Below are 15,699 nucleotides of genomic sequence, written 5' to 3' on the forward strand. Positions count from 1 at the left end.
GTCCTTTATAAAGTGGATGAAAAATGTTTTATACTACCTGGAAAACCAACAACTTGAAACCTCAGGTATTCTGGTTCATTGACATGAATTTGAAGATATGTCTATTTGTATGGATATACAGATACACACACACACACACACACACACACACACACACACACACACACAGATTTAGCTTGGTTTTAATTATGTTCTTAAATTTGTATGCCAATATAATTGCATATATATTTTTTGTTAAATATTTGACTGTGGAACATGACATTTTAAATATGTTGTAAGCACTCAGTTTTAATAAAAAGTTTAATATGAAAAAAAGATCACTGTAACCAAAAGTTGGTTCCTTGAAATAGTAAACAAGATCAATAGACCACTACCTACATTAACAAAGAAAAAAGAGAGAAGATGCTAATAATCACAATCAGAAATGACAAAGGTGACAGTAAACTGATCCCACAGAAATACAAAAGACCCTCAGAGACTATTAGGAAAGCCTTTATGCAGAGAAATTAGAAAATCTATAGGAAATGGATACATTTCTATAAACACACAAGCTACCAAGATTGATCCAGGAAGACAGAGAAAACCTGAATAGACCACTAACAGGTCCTGAGATTGAATCAGTAATTTAAAAAAAACCTACCAACAAAAAAAGCCTTGGATTCACAATCAAATTCTGCCAGACATACAAATAAGACCTGGTACCAACCCTACTGAAAATATTCTAAAACATCAAGGAAGGGGGATTTCTTCCTAATTCATATATGATGCTACATCATCCTGATACCAACACCTGGCAAATACATGAAAAAAGAAAAATTTAGACCAATATCCCTGATAAACATAGATGCAACAATCCTCAACAAAATACTAGCAAGCTGAATCGAGTGGCACATCACAAAGTTAATTTACCATGATCAAGTAGGCTTTATTCCTGGAATGAATGGTTGATTCAACATACACAAATCAATAAATGTGATCTGCCACATAATCATAACAACAACAACAAAAAAACCAACCATATGATCATCTCAATAGATACAGAAAAAGTTTTTGATATAATACAACGCCCCTTCATGGTAAAAACCCTCAACAAATAGGCAGCAAAGGAACATATCTCAAAATAATAAGAGCCATCTATGACAAACGCACACCCACCTTTATACTGAATGGGCAAAAGCTGGAAACATTCCCCTTGAGAACTGGAACAAGACATGGATGCCCATTCTGGCTACTCCTATTCAACATAGTACTGGGAGTCCTAAACAAGCAGTCAGGCAAGAGAAAAAGTAAAAGGCATCTATAGAGAAAAGAAGAACTCAAACCATCTGTCTTCACTGGTAATATGATTCTATACCTAAAAATCCTTACAACTTTACCAAAAGCCTCCTAGAACTGATAAACGACTTCAGTAAAGTTTCAGGATACAAAATCAATGTAAAAAAAAAATCATGGCCGGGCGCGGTGGCTCAAGCCTGTAATCCCAGCACTTTGGGAGGCTGAGGCGGGTGGATCACGAGGTCAAGAGATCGAGACCATCCTGGTCAACACGGTGAGACCCCGTCTCTACTAAAACTACAAAAAATTAGCTGGGCATGGTGGCGTGTGCCTGTAATCCCAGCTACTCAGGAGGCTGAGGCAGGAGAATTGCCTGAACCCAGGTGGTGGAGGTTGCGGTGAGCCGAGATTGTGCCATTGCACACCGGCCTGGGTAACAAGAGCGAAACTCCGTCTCAAAAAAAAAAAAAAAAAAAAAAATCATTAACATTTCTATACGTCAAGAACATTCAAGCTTAGAGCCAAATCAAGAATGCAATCCCATTTACAATAGCCACAAAAATAAAATACCTAGGAATACAGCTAACCAAGAAGGCAAAAGATCTCTACAAGGAGAACTATAAAACACTGCTGAAAGAAATCAGAGATGGCAAATAAATGGAAAGATATTCCATACTCACGGACTGGAAGAATCAGTGGATAAGAAGGCTATGCTGCCCAAAACAATTTGCAGGTTCAACACAATTTATATCACGCTATCAGCATCATTTTTCACAGAATTAGAACAAGCTTTTCTACAATTCATTTGGTACCAAAAAAGAGCCTGAATAGCCAAAGTATTCCTAAACAAAAGGAACAAAGCAGGAGGCATCACATTATTTGATTTCAAACTAACTTACAAGGCTACAGTAACTAAACAGCATGGTAGTGGCACAAAAACAGACACATAAACCAATGGAACGGAATCCAGAAATAAGGTCACACACCTACAACCATCTGATATTCCAAAAAGTCAACAAAAATAAGCAATGGGAAAGACTCCCTGTTTGCGAAATGGTGCTGGGATAACTGGCTATCTATATGCATAAGAATGAAACTGGACCCCTATCTATTACCATATACAAAAATCAACTCAAGATAGATTAAAGACTAAAAAGTAAGGATTAAAAGTATAAAAATCCTAGAAGAAAATCTATGAAATAATCTTCTTGATATTAGCTTTGACAAAGAATTTATGGCTAAGTCCTCAAAAGCAATTGCAACAAAACAAAAAATTGACAAGTGAGATATAATTAAATGAAAAAGCCTCTGCACAGCAAAAGAAACTAATGGACAACCTACATAATGGGAGAAAATATTGGCAAACTATGCATCCAACAAAGATCTAATGTTCAGAACCTATAAGGAACTTAAATCAACAAGTAAGAAACAAATAACACCATTAAAAAATGGGAAAAAGACAAAAACAGGCACTTCTCAAAAGCAGACATACAAGTGGCCAACAAACAGTAAAAAAAAAAAAAAATGCTCATCATCACTAATCATCAGAGAAATGCAAGTCAAAACCACAATGAGATTTCATCTTATGCCAGTCAGAATGACTTGTCAAAAAGTCAAAAAATAGCAGACGTTGGCAAGGCTGTAGAGAAAAGAAGACACTTATACACTGCTGGTGGGAGTATAAATTAGTCCAGCCAGTGTGGAGAGGAGTTTGGAGATTTCTGAAAGAATCAAGAGTTGAACTACCATTTGACTTAGCAGTCTCATTACTGGGTATATATGCAAAGGAAAAATAAACCGTTCTATCAAAAGGACACATGCACCCATGTGTTCATCACAGCACTATTCACAATAGTAAAGACATGGAATCAACTCAGGTGTCCATCCATGGTGGACTGGAGCAATAAAATATGGTACATATACACCATGGAATACTATGCAGTCTTGAAAAATGAGACCATGTACTTTGCAGCAACATGGATGCAGGTGGAGGCCATTATCCTAAGCAAACTAATGCAGAAACAAAGTCAAATACCACATGTCCTCACTTAGAAGTGAGAGCTAAACATTGAGTACATATGTACATAAAGATGGGAACAGACACTGGGGTTTATTAGAGGGATGAGAGAGAGGGAGGCAAGGACTGGAAAACTACCTATTGGGTACTGGGTGCACTGCCCTGGTGATGGATTCAGTTATACACCAAACCTCAGCATCACAAAGTATACCCATGTAACAAACCTGCTCATGTACTCCCTGATTCTAAGAGTTGGAAAATGGAAAGTCTATACATATCTTTATTTACATTTTAAAAAGATTTTGTTGGTTGTAGTTTTTGAAGTTATATATGCAATAGTTTAATGAGACTAGTTGCTTTACAACAAACAACAGCAGTGCTCCACTCCTATGTCTTCCTACCCCTACCACCTTCATCCTTTTGCAAATTTTTTTTCATGTCTACTTACACATTTACTTTTGCTCATTCATTTCATGTTTACACTTTTTTTTTTTGAGACAGAGTCTTGCTCTGTTGCCCCGGCTGGAGTGCAGTGGTGTGATCTCAGCTCACTGCAACCTCTGCCTCCCAAGTTCAAGCAATTCTCCTGTTTCAGCCTCCTGAGTAGCTGGGATTACAGGTGTGGGACACCATGCCTGGCTAATTTCTGTATTTTTAGTAGAGATGGGTTTCACCATGTTGGTCAGGCTGGTCTTCAACTCTTGACCTTCTGATTCACCTGCCTCAGCCTCCCAAAGTGCTGGGATTACCAGTGTGAGCCACCACACCCGGCCATTTACACATATTTTAAATGAAGTGTTTGTACTTTTTAAATTTTCAGTTTTTGGCATTATATTGACTTTTTTTGGGAGGGGGGGAAGTAATCTTGCTCTTTTGCCCAGGCTGGAGTGCAATGGCGTGATCTCGGTTCACTGCAATCTCTGCTTCCCAGGTTTAAGCGATTCTCCTACTTCAGCCTCCCGAGTAGCTGGGATTGCAGGCGCCTGCCACCAGGCCTGGCTAATTTTTTTAATTTTAGTGGAGACGGGGTTTCACTATGTTGGCCAGGCTGCTCTCAAACTCCTGATCTCAAATGATCCACCTCCTTCGACCTCCCAAACTGCTGGGATTATAGGCATGAGCCCTGCACCCACCGATAGTATACACATTCTTTAAAAATCCTCCTTTCAGTAAGATACTTCTGCCTTCACCTATGCTTGTAATCTTCCAGCCCAGAAACTCTCCAGGAAATAAAACGTGGGTGGGGGAGGGCAGTTATTGGTTGTGTCAAGGTTGAGGTGGGGGAAGGAATCTTGGGACTCAACTAATTCTCCTTATTTAAGCCACCCATCTCTTCCTCGCCACTGCCACCAATTTGAACAGTACAAACCAGGTGGCTGGGCTTCCCCTACTACCAGTTTAAGATTCAGCTTTCCTGGCTTTGCTAAGTCAGTTACACCTTTCCTTGCTAATTTTTCCTTTCAGTTCTCCTTGTCCTTATGGCTTTATACTTTAAGAAAACTCTCTACTGTCATTTTAATATGCATTAGTCCATTCTCATGCTGCTAATAGACACACCCCAGACTGGGTAAATTATAAAAAAGAGGTTTGATTGACTCACAGTTCCATGCTGCTTGGGAGGCTTTCAAATCACGGCGGAAGGCGAAGGAGGAGCAAAAGCTCTTCTAACATGGAGGCAGGAGGAAGAAGAATGAGCGTCTGGAGAAGAGGAAATCTCCTTATAAAACCATCAGACCTCGTGAGAACTCATTATCAGGAGAACAGGATGGGGAAACCGCCCCCGTGATTCAATTGTCTTCACCTGGTCCCTCCCACGACACATGGGGATTATGGGAACTACAATTTCAGATGAGATTTGGTGGAGGACACAGCCAAACCGTATCAAGCGATTAAAATTAGAAACATATGTTCAGTCTGCTGCTATTGTATTAGTCTAGAAGCCCAGAAAACGCTCAAATTATGGGTAAAGAGATATTATTCCTATTACTGAATCTCAAACATTAATCAAAACCAGGAAATTAGCAAGAAAATAGCATAAGAGTTCAGATGCCGTGGCTCATACCTGTAATCCCAGCACTTTGGGAGGCCGAGGTGGGCAGGTCGCAAGGTCAGGAGTTTGAGACCAGCCTGACAAACATGGCGAAACCTCGTCTCTACTGAAAATACAAAAATTAGCTGGGTGTGGTGGTGGGCACCTGTAATCCCAGCTAATTAAGAGGCTGAGGCAGGAAAATTGCTTGAACCTGGGAGGTGGAGATTGCAGTGAGCCGAGATGGGGCCGCTGCACTTCAGCGTGGGCAACAAGAGTGAAACTCAAAAAAAAAAAAAAAAAAAAAAAAAAAAAAGGGAACAGACTTTTCCCTCTTCAGTCTTCTCCATTATTTGGTTGTACTGAATTTTGTTTTCTCTTTTACGAAACATAAATGTTGTTTAGTAGTATTAAAGCTAGAAGTGAACCATCCTACCTCTCCTATCAACTTCTTGGCAAGGATGACCCTCACTAATTCAGGCCTGGCATGTCGCTCTTCATTTGTTCTGAGTGTATGACATGCTCTCAGAGACGAAAACCATAATGTATATAAGAATAGAAGATACGTGAACAAATATTAATAATAGTTAACATTGCTATTTTCTGCTTAATTGGTCCTTCTTTTTTCTCCTTTTTCACAATTTAAATATATTCCTTTTATAATTAAAAAGTTAATTATTTAAATAAAATAATGTTTTCTGTGATGAATCATAACAAAAATGAATCATAACAAAAGCACGTCATCTTTTATTGTCAAAGAAATGAGAGCTATACATTTGACTAAAAATATTGTGTGGAGATAGTTCTAGCTAGTAATTATATTTTGCCACCACCAAATTACTCATGAAAATTCATTCTGTTACTTTAAAAAAAAATGACAGCAAAGCCATTTTTAAATATCTGATAACCATGTTTAAAATTCATAAAAGGAAGTGCTGGCCTTTATCAGCAAGGTATTCCTTTCTGTAATGAGTTCAGGGCATATTTCTTTAAAAAGAAAAATTTCTCAAACGTCCTTCAGTAATTAGTAGAATTGAGAATTTATCAGCCTTGGAAGAGGCATGGTGGATCTCCATTTTTGTCTAACATTTTTCTCCTTCTTAACTTAGTTTATCTTGGTTTTATTACTTTTTAGGAATTATAAAAAGATCAGTAGGATCTAGCATCTATCAATCTTTCTATCTATATTCTCATTAAATGATCCATTTTGAATTTCTCTATTATCGAGTTATGCCAGGACTATGCTAATTCTTTGAGAAGTTCAGATAGAATTTCATGATGTTATCTTGTTGATGAAACTTCTTTAAAAGACTGAGGGTGTTTCATGACTGACATAGATTGGATCAATGCATGGGTACATGGAGTTACTACACAGGCTCATGAATCCTTATTCATACCAAGTAAAACTTATAGGACTGAACATATAATATTTACTACTATTTTTAAAGTATTTATACATGCTATAGCATTTAATGTAATGTGAATTCATTTAAAACTGTTAAACCATTTTGTCAGTATGCATGTTGTCAATAAATATTTTTTACAAGAATGGAAATTATGTAGTGAAATAAGCCCTTGATCTGAAATCTGTATTTTGAATGACCATAAATATTACTTTCATCAATAAAAGGTAAGATTCTGTTTTGGGTTGATCATTTAACTAGTCATGTGGCTCATTTATCTTTCCTCATTTGAAAAATAAAGAATTAATACAATTATTTGTTCTTACAGAAATTTTATTAGTAAGTGCCTTGAAGATGCCACATACTTTGAAAGTATTAGATTTCACTATGACACCTATTTTCATGATTGTTTATATAATGATATGAAGTATAATAAGAGAGTGAAAAAAATAATTCCAACCTCAGGTTCAGAGAATCAACCTCAGGTTCATGGAAACAAGTTTGAATTTCCTTATTTTTCAGTTCATATAAAATTATATTTTGCCGTTTCCTTCAATAATAATTTAAGAAGTAAAATTACTGGGTCAGCATGACTGAATAAATGTATACAGAAATCTCCACCTTCTATACTACATATATAGGAATGAGAGATAAAATATTAAACAATATATACAACCACCTTAAAAAACAATTGCAAAAAACCCACCATAGACACATTTAGAGAGAGAAACTACAGAGACAGCAGGACCTGAAGACACACAGTTCTTAGGAAGCTGGGATTGGAAACAGAACAAACATCAATGACTTCATGAGAACAAGAGTTACAAGTGCTCCAGACTTGATGAGAATGGACATAAGATTTTTCAATCTGTAGTCAAAGTGCTATTTTCTTTGCTTTCAAATATCAACCATCTCCTGTGTTTAAAAGGCAACTGAGGCCAGGTGTGGTGGCCCACACCTGTAATCCCAGCACTTTAAGAGGCCAACATGGGCGGGTCATCTGAAGTCAGGAGCTCAAGACCAGCCTGATCAACATGGAGAAACCCCATCTCTGCTAAAAATACAAAATTAGCGGGGCATGGTGGCGCATGCCTGTAATCCCAGCTACTTGGGAGGCTGAGGCAGAAGAATCGCTTGAACCTGGGAGGTGGAGGTTGCAGTGAGCCAAGGTCATGCCATAGCACTCCAGTCTGGGCGACAAGAGCAAAACTCCATCTCAAAAAAAAAAAAAAAAAAAAAAAAGGCAACTGAAATAAATTCACCTATAATTGGAAGCCTATTACTTACATATATATCTATATATATATTTTTGAGATGGAGTCTCATTCTGTTGCCCAGGTTGGAAGGCAATGGTGCTATCCTGGCTCACTACAACCTCCACTTCCTGGGTTCAAGTGATTATCCTGCCTCAACCTCCCAAATAGCTGAGATTACAGGTGCCGACCACCATGACCAGGTAATTTTTTCTTTTTTTTTTTAAAGATAAGGTTTCACCATGTTGGCCAGGCTGGTCTTGAACTCCTGCTCTCAAGTGATCTGCCCTCCTTGGCCTCCCAAAGTGCTGATATTACAGATGTGAGCCACCAGGTCCCACCAACCTATTACTTTTAATTGCAAAAACCAATTACTTTTAATTGCAAAAACCACAGTTACTTTTGCACCAACCTAATACTTCTGTCTCAGCCTGGTAGCGGAAACAGACATTTCTGCATGAGATTCTAATTTGAGTTTGTATAATATACATGGCTGTAAATAGGTGGGAATCCAAAGGCAAGATTATAGTGGATGGCTTGTTTTGAGGACAAATAACTGGTGAGGCAAAATATTGGAGAAACCCTTCACTGAGGATGAACTCTCAAACTGAAAGAATGCAAGGAAGCTTAGTATTATGAAAAATAGTCAATAGAATCTATAAATAAGAAAATTCACAGCAAAGGAAAAAGGGCTAACAGAATAATCTGAAAGGGGCATGAAGTTTAAAACTGTCAACCTCCGCAAAATAAAAAAAAAGGGGACATCAAGTTTAAAATTGTCAACCTCTCTGCAAAAAAGCCCCTCAAAAGTGAAATTACTATCCATAAAACAAGACTAAGTATTTATAAAAGCAGGAGGGGAAGATGTGAAAAGAAACTATTAAAAATCTTGAAAATAAAATATAGTCACAAAATTAAAAAATCTAATGTGTGGGCTAAATAGAGTCAAAGAGAAAATGAATTAGAAGATAGAACAGAAGAAATTTCTCAGGATATGAAGATAAATAAAGATGTGAAAAATGAAAAAGAATTTGGGAAATATGGGAGAATGAGGTACAAAGCCATACAAGTGAGTTAAAGTCTTAGAAGTCACTAGCAAGAAAGGACAGATGTCTACAATGATACATTAATCATACCAACAGCAGACTTCACCACAGAATGAAGCCAGAGAACAATGGAGCCATTGCTTCAAAGTAGCAAGGGGAAATAAGTGTGAACAAAATTTAATAGTCAGAACAATTATCAGTTAAGAGAGAAGTCTCAAGAAAGCTCATCTTCAAGTATATGAGGAATAACAAGGCTTACTACAGACTCTTAATGAAAGAATTATTAAAAGATGAACTTTGGCAAGAACAAAAGTGAACTCAGAAGGAAGAAGAAGGATGGGAGAATCCTGAGTGTGACAATAAATTGAGAAAATATCTCAATAAATAAGTGTTGATTGTATAAATAATGACAATCTTTCAAAAAACATAGAATATATAGCTTCCATATAGACTCAAAGGAGTGGAAAAATGAAAAGACAAATCAAACAGGTAACAATAACAACAAAACCAACTTTGTGAGACCAGAGAGAAAAGAAAAAGAAGAACAGTGTGGCAAATAGAAAATGCAAAATAAGATGTTAGAAATGTTTCAGAACAATCAAATAAATACTGATAGGTTGAATCTACTTACTTGAATATAAACACTAAGACTGAATCTTAAAAATTTAGATATGTGCAACTTAGAGAGATGCTTACAAAAGTAAACCATCTAGATACATAAGCAGAATATGTAAAAATAATAAAAGTAAACCATATAGAAATGTCAAAAAATAAAGGGATTTAAAAATTACCAGGTGAATATTAATCAAAAGACAGCTAGTGCAGCATTATTTAAACAAGATAATATAGAATACAATGAAAAATATTGAGTAACAAGAAAAAATATTCTTAAATAGGAAAAAATCTCACCAGAAATGTGGAAATATAACAGGAAAGGCTCAAATATATAAATTAAAATATTCCAAATTACAAGGAAAACATATAAATCCACAGTTACTTTGGTAGCATTTAACATGCCTTACTCAGAAATAGATCAACCAGGCAGATAAAAATTAGTAAAGATATTGGAGATTTGAGAACTATGAATAGCAAATTTGCTTTAATGGATATGCACTAAATCTTAGTTTTGATAATCAGAGAATATATATTTTTTTCAAGTACACAGAGACCATTTACATGAATTTATTCCATATTATGCCCAAATACAGTTTCATAGAACTAAGAATTCATACCAGCTAGAACACATTCTTGGCAAATGATTAAATAATGATTAAATAATTAAAAAGAACAAAAATACTTATATATTTGAAATAAAACCAAATCCAAAAAGACTTCCTTGTAAATAATTTGTGGTTAGAAAGGAAGTCCAAATGAAAAATATATAATATTTATCTTGTGTGATAAGGATGGATAGAATTTAAAAAATTTTTTAAAAAGAAAAAGATATAATATTTAAAGGTGACATACCAAGAGTGCTATCACACTGAAACATACAGAGAGCAGCTAAATTAGAAAGTAGGAAGTTTATAACTTCAAGCGCATATACTTGGAAAAGAAAAATAAAGAAAAAACTGTAGTATTTAAATAAAGAAACTAGAAACAGGACAGAATAAACCCCAAAAAAATAGAAGGAAGTAAATGATAAATGTAAAAAGAGGAACTAATTAAATAGAAAACAAATTAATAAACAGCAAGACTCATTAAGAAGGAAATAAAAAAGAAAGGAAAATGAAATAATATTAGGAAGAAAAAGGCTTAGAAACAATGACAATCCATTAGCAACAAACCCCCCTAGTATCCAGATAGTACTCTTTAAATGCCATTTCTCATTGAAAGGAATCAGGGGTCCTTTGCAAAATGGATGATTTCTGGAAGGAATCATTTCAAAAGGAGGACATAAAACCATCTTTAAGGTGCCACTTGCGTAAGATGGAACAAATTTGAACAGCAGAAAGAATTAATCATTGGTTATTGATTGAAACATCAGTAATAAAAATCCTCTAGTTCATAAAGATATTAAGAAATCCTCACTGGTAACTACCGGAGGTGAATGGGACATCAACTCATTAATATTAAAATTGATATGCAAAGGAGAAAAGTAAAGCACTTATTCTGCCTTCCGATCTGAACTATATTTTCGGGATAATCAAGTAGATTTGATAAAGGGAAGTGCTGTAAGGAAGAATTTCTGTGAATATATGTGGGTCTATTACATTTGTAGATCGAATTAATGTCACCTGTTTGCAATTCCTACTACATAATAGATCAGGGCAACAATTATTAAAGGCTTCTAAAACTATCAGAACTTGCTGATCAGTCTTAGCAACACTATAACTTGGAAAGCCAGACATCAGCTGCCTCACAATCTTATGTAATAAGAAGTATGCAGCACCAGCGATGAAGTATTCTTGCTAATAAACAAACAAAAAAAATCTAATCACCAGTTTAGATGCACTTAGATCTAACTAGCATTTTGTGAAAACTACAGAAGATCTGTACAGGAGCAAGTTAAAACATCACAGGGAAGCAGTGCCTCCAGTTCAGAATGTGGACATCATACAGGATAGAGATATATTTCTCTGACAAATCAATACCATGAAAAAGAGAGGAAGCTGTTAGAAAATACACTTATTAACAATATACCACATGGACTTTGGATCCTAATTTGGACAAACAAACAGTAGAAAGACATTTTTGAGACAATCGGGGAAATTTTAAATATAGATTGGCTATTAAATAGAATTTAGGAATTATTATTAATTTTGTTATATATGATAATGGTGTGTTGCTTCTGTTAAAAAAGTGTTATCAGTTAAAGACGCATATGAAATGATCATGAATTCTGAGATTTCCACAGTAATGCTCCAGAAGAAATAATAACAGAAGGAAAGAAAGAAAAGGAAGAGAAAAAGAAAGAGAAAGAAAAAGTAAAGTGAGGGGAATAAGAATAAGTGTAACAATATAGGCATAATTTTTTTTCTTTTTTTTTTTTGAGACGGAGTTTCGCTCTTATTACCCAGGCTGGAGTGCAATGGCGCGATCTCGGCTCACTGCAACCTCCGCCTCCTAGGTTCAGGCAATTCTCCTGCCTCAGCCTCCTGAGTAGCTAGGATTACAGGCAGGCAAAATTTTAATAATTGTTCAAACTTAGGGTTCTTTTCTTCTATTTGTGTGTGTTTAAAGTTTTATTATAAAAGGTTTTAAAATGAGGTAGCATAAAACAGATATGAGAAAAACTGAAAGTCTAGGAGAATCCAATAAAAAGTGATATTAATGGAATTACAAAAAAATTAAATGGAAAATTTTCTAATAATATAATAAATTACCAGAATTGACTCAAGAATAAATAGAAAATCTAATAAATAGAACCTATAACCATAAAAATATCATGAAATTAGTAGTCAAAAATCTTCTCTAACACCCCAGAAAGGTTACTAGGCTCATAGTTTAATGGGTTACTTGTAGCAAACCTTCAAAAGAAAAAGCATAGGTAATACAGTTAATCCTTGAAGAACATGGGTTTGAATTGTGTGGGTTCACTTGCATATGAATTTTCTTCCACCTCTGTCACTCCCGTGACAGCAAGACCAACCTTTCCTCATCCCCCTCCTCAGCCTACTCAATGTGAAGATGAAAAGGAGCAAGACCTTTATGATGACCCACTTCCACTTAATGAATAGTAAATATATTTTCTCTTATGATTTTTAAATAACATTTTCTTTTTCTCAGATTATTATAAGAATGCAGTATGCAATAACATACAAAATATGTGTTTAATTTGTTTATAAAACAGACTGTTTATGTTATGGGTAAGGCTTCTGGTAATTGTGGGTAAGGTATATGTATGGTAGTTACGGGTAAAGCTATTAATAGTTAAGTTTTGGGGAACTCAGAAGTTACAGATAATTTTTCAGCTGTGCAGGTGCTTGGTGCTCCTCATCCCTAATAAATTCAAGCATCAACTGTACCTATTTTACACACACTGTTTCAGAGGAGAAAGAAAGAGGGAAACCTACTTATCAAATTACGATAATCTGGATGCTATACCTAAAAGAATTAACCATAGGAACTTGAATTATGCTCCAAACTCATATCAGCTGTTTTATCGGTGGAGGTGAGAAGGAGGATAGACATAGGAATGGTGGTTCAATGAGACCTCAGCTAGATTTATAATATTTTAATGCTTTTATTTAAAAAGACATGAAGAAGTATGACAAAGACATTAAGAATTGTTAATTTCATGTGGTAGAAACACTTTATTTTTTACTTTAGTAAAATGTTACATTTTCTCAAAAACAAATCTACAGCAAATCATAGTTTGCCGTTCAACTTCAACAGCAGACAAAACCATCCCTTTAAAGCATATTATTAATATGTGCCAACCCAATGAACAGCTGTCAGACCTGCTCAGTGGTAGGAAGCCCAGCGTGTACTATTTTTAGATCAAGAAATTCTGAGTAGTTCAAGTTACTAGAGCTCTTGTAAACATCTCCGCCTTTTCTGAGCGTAAACTGATGAAAGATTAGAGCATTCTACTTTGAAAACATTTATTTGCCGTGATTCTTCAGAGTTGAACAGTTATTAATGAACCACTTTATGTTTATACACGTATTTATTTAACCACTTTTATGGAATGCTTACTACACATTGTGCACCACCTGGCTAGCACTAAGTCTTCAGAGGTGAGTGATACAATCCCTATTCATAGGAGAGGAGATGAATAAGAAAGTCAATGCTGTATGGTGAAATCAGCAGTGATACGGCTAGGTAGATCTCAGAGGTTCATCCATACTAGCCTAAAGGATCAGGGAATGTGGCCCTTGAATTAAGTACTATTGTTACTCATCAAATAAGGGTGGGAGCCATTGAGGGAAGAAAGCAAGATGCTCTAATTAAAAGGAATGGAGATAAAGTCTGAGAATTGCAAGTTTGGAATTGCTGGAGAGGAGGGCAGTAAGTTTAGAAGCTAGACCATCATAGGATCTTGCTTGGGAACCATGACATACTGCACTCTCTGCTCTAGGACACTGATGTGGAGGGGCAGGCTTGACTCTGGAGTGTCTCCAGTCCAAGATTTGTCAGTGCATGTCTCACGTACAAATGGAGCAAGTGTGAAGGAAGTTGATTTGCTCTGGGAATTTAGGCCCCTCCTAAGAGATAATTCATACGAAGAGAAGAAGGGTGACGCCTATTACTTCTATGTATTCCCCAGCTGAACTTCCCCATTAACTCATGTCTGTGTAGACACTGGAGTGAGAACAAGATAGTATTCCTTTAGTACTTGTGGTGGTGAATTTAATGTGTCAACTTAACTGGGCCAAGAGGTGCCCAGAGTAAACATCATTTATGGGCATGCCTGTGAGGGTGTTTCTGGAAGAGATTAGCATTAATCAGGGACTAAGAAGGCTGCTTGCACCAGTGTGGGCGGGCAGCATCTAATGCACTGAGGGCCCAAATAGAGCAAAAAGGTGGAAGAAGAGTGAATTCTCTCTTTTCTTGATCCGGAACCTCCATCTTCTCCGGCGCTTGGACATGGTTCTTGGTCCTTGGAAATTTGGGACGTACTCCCTCGGCTCTCCTGGTTCTCCGACCTTCAGACTCAGACTGAATTACACCACTGACTTTTCTGGTTCTCCAGCTTGCAGACGGCATACTGTGGGTCTTAGCCTCCATGATCATGTGAGCCAATTTCCATAATTAATCTTCTCTTAGATGTCTCTGTATATCCTACTGGTTCTGTGTCACTGAAGAACCCTGATTAATACAGTATTCCTCAACAGGTTGTAACACACAGAAAGAAACACACTTCACCCCTACACCAATTTTTTTTTTTTCCCATTTATTTATTTTATTGCATTTTACATTTTGGGGTACATGTGAAGAACATGCAAAATTGTTGCATAGGAACACACGTGGCAGTGTGATTTGCTGCCTTCCTCCCCATCACCTACATCTGGCATTTCTCCCCTTGCTATCTCTCCCCAGCTTCCCACCCCCCACCCTCCCTCCCCTATTTCCCCCCAACTGACCCCAGTGTGTAGTGCTCCCCTCCCTGTGTCCATGTGTTCTCATTGTTCAACACCCGCCTATGAGTGAGAACATGCGGTGTTTGATCTTCTGCTCTTCTGTCAGTTTGCTGAGAATGATGGTTTCCAGGTTCATCCATGTCCCTACAAAGGACCCAAACTCATCGTTTCTGATGGCTGCATAATATTCCATGGTGTATATGTGCCACATTTTCCCTATCCAGTCTATCGTCGATAGGCATTTGGGTTGGTTCCAGGTCTTTGCTATTGTAAACAGTGCTGCAATGAACATTCGTGTACACGTGTCCTTATAGTAGAACGATTTGTTGCTCCAGAAATAAGTGTACTTTGGTGCCTCTGGTGGTCAAAAGCTTTGAGACTCAGCATAGGTGGCTGCAGAGAAAGGGTCCCTTGTAGGCGTGGACAGTGCCCAAGGCAAGCAGTGGTGGTGCTTGACAGATAAGATTGTCCATAGAGGAAGTGGCAGGGATGAATACCTGGTGTATGTGTTAGTTCTCAGAGGGTGTGGTGGGACTGAAGGGTTGACTGTAAATGCCTGATGAATGCTGTCAACGTCTAATCAAAAAAAGGAATAGGAGGAAAGGAAGAAAGCGTTTGCTGATTGGACTTTTTTTTTTTGTTAAGTTGGA

This window comes from Sapajus apella, unplaced genomic scaffold (genome assembly GCF_009761245.1).
Source record: "Sapajus apella isolate SASKATOON/1434 unplaced genomic scaffold, GSC_monkey_1.0 scaffold16, whole genome shotgun sequence".
In the NCBI taxonomy this organism is placed as follows: domain Eukaryota; kingdom Metazoa; phylum Chordata; class Mammalia; order Primates; family Cebidae; genus Sapajus; species Sapajus apella.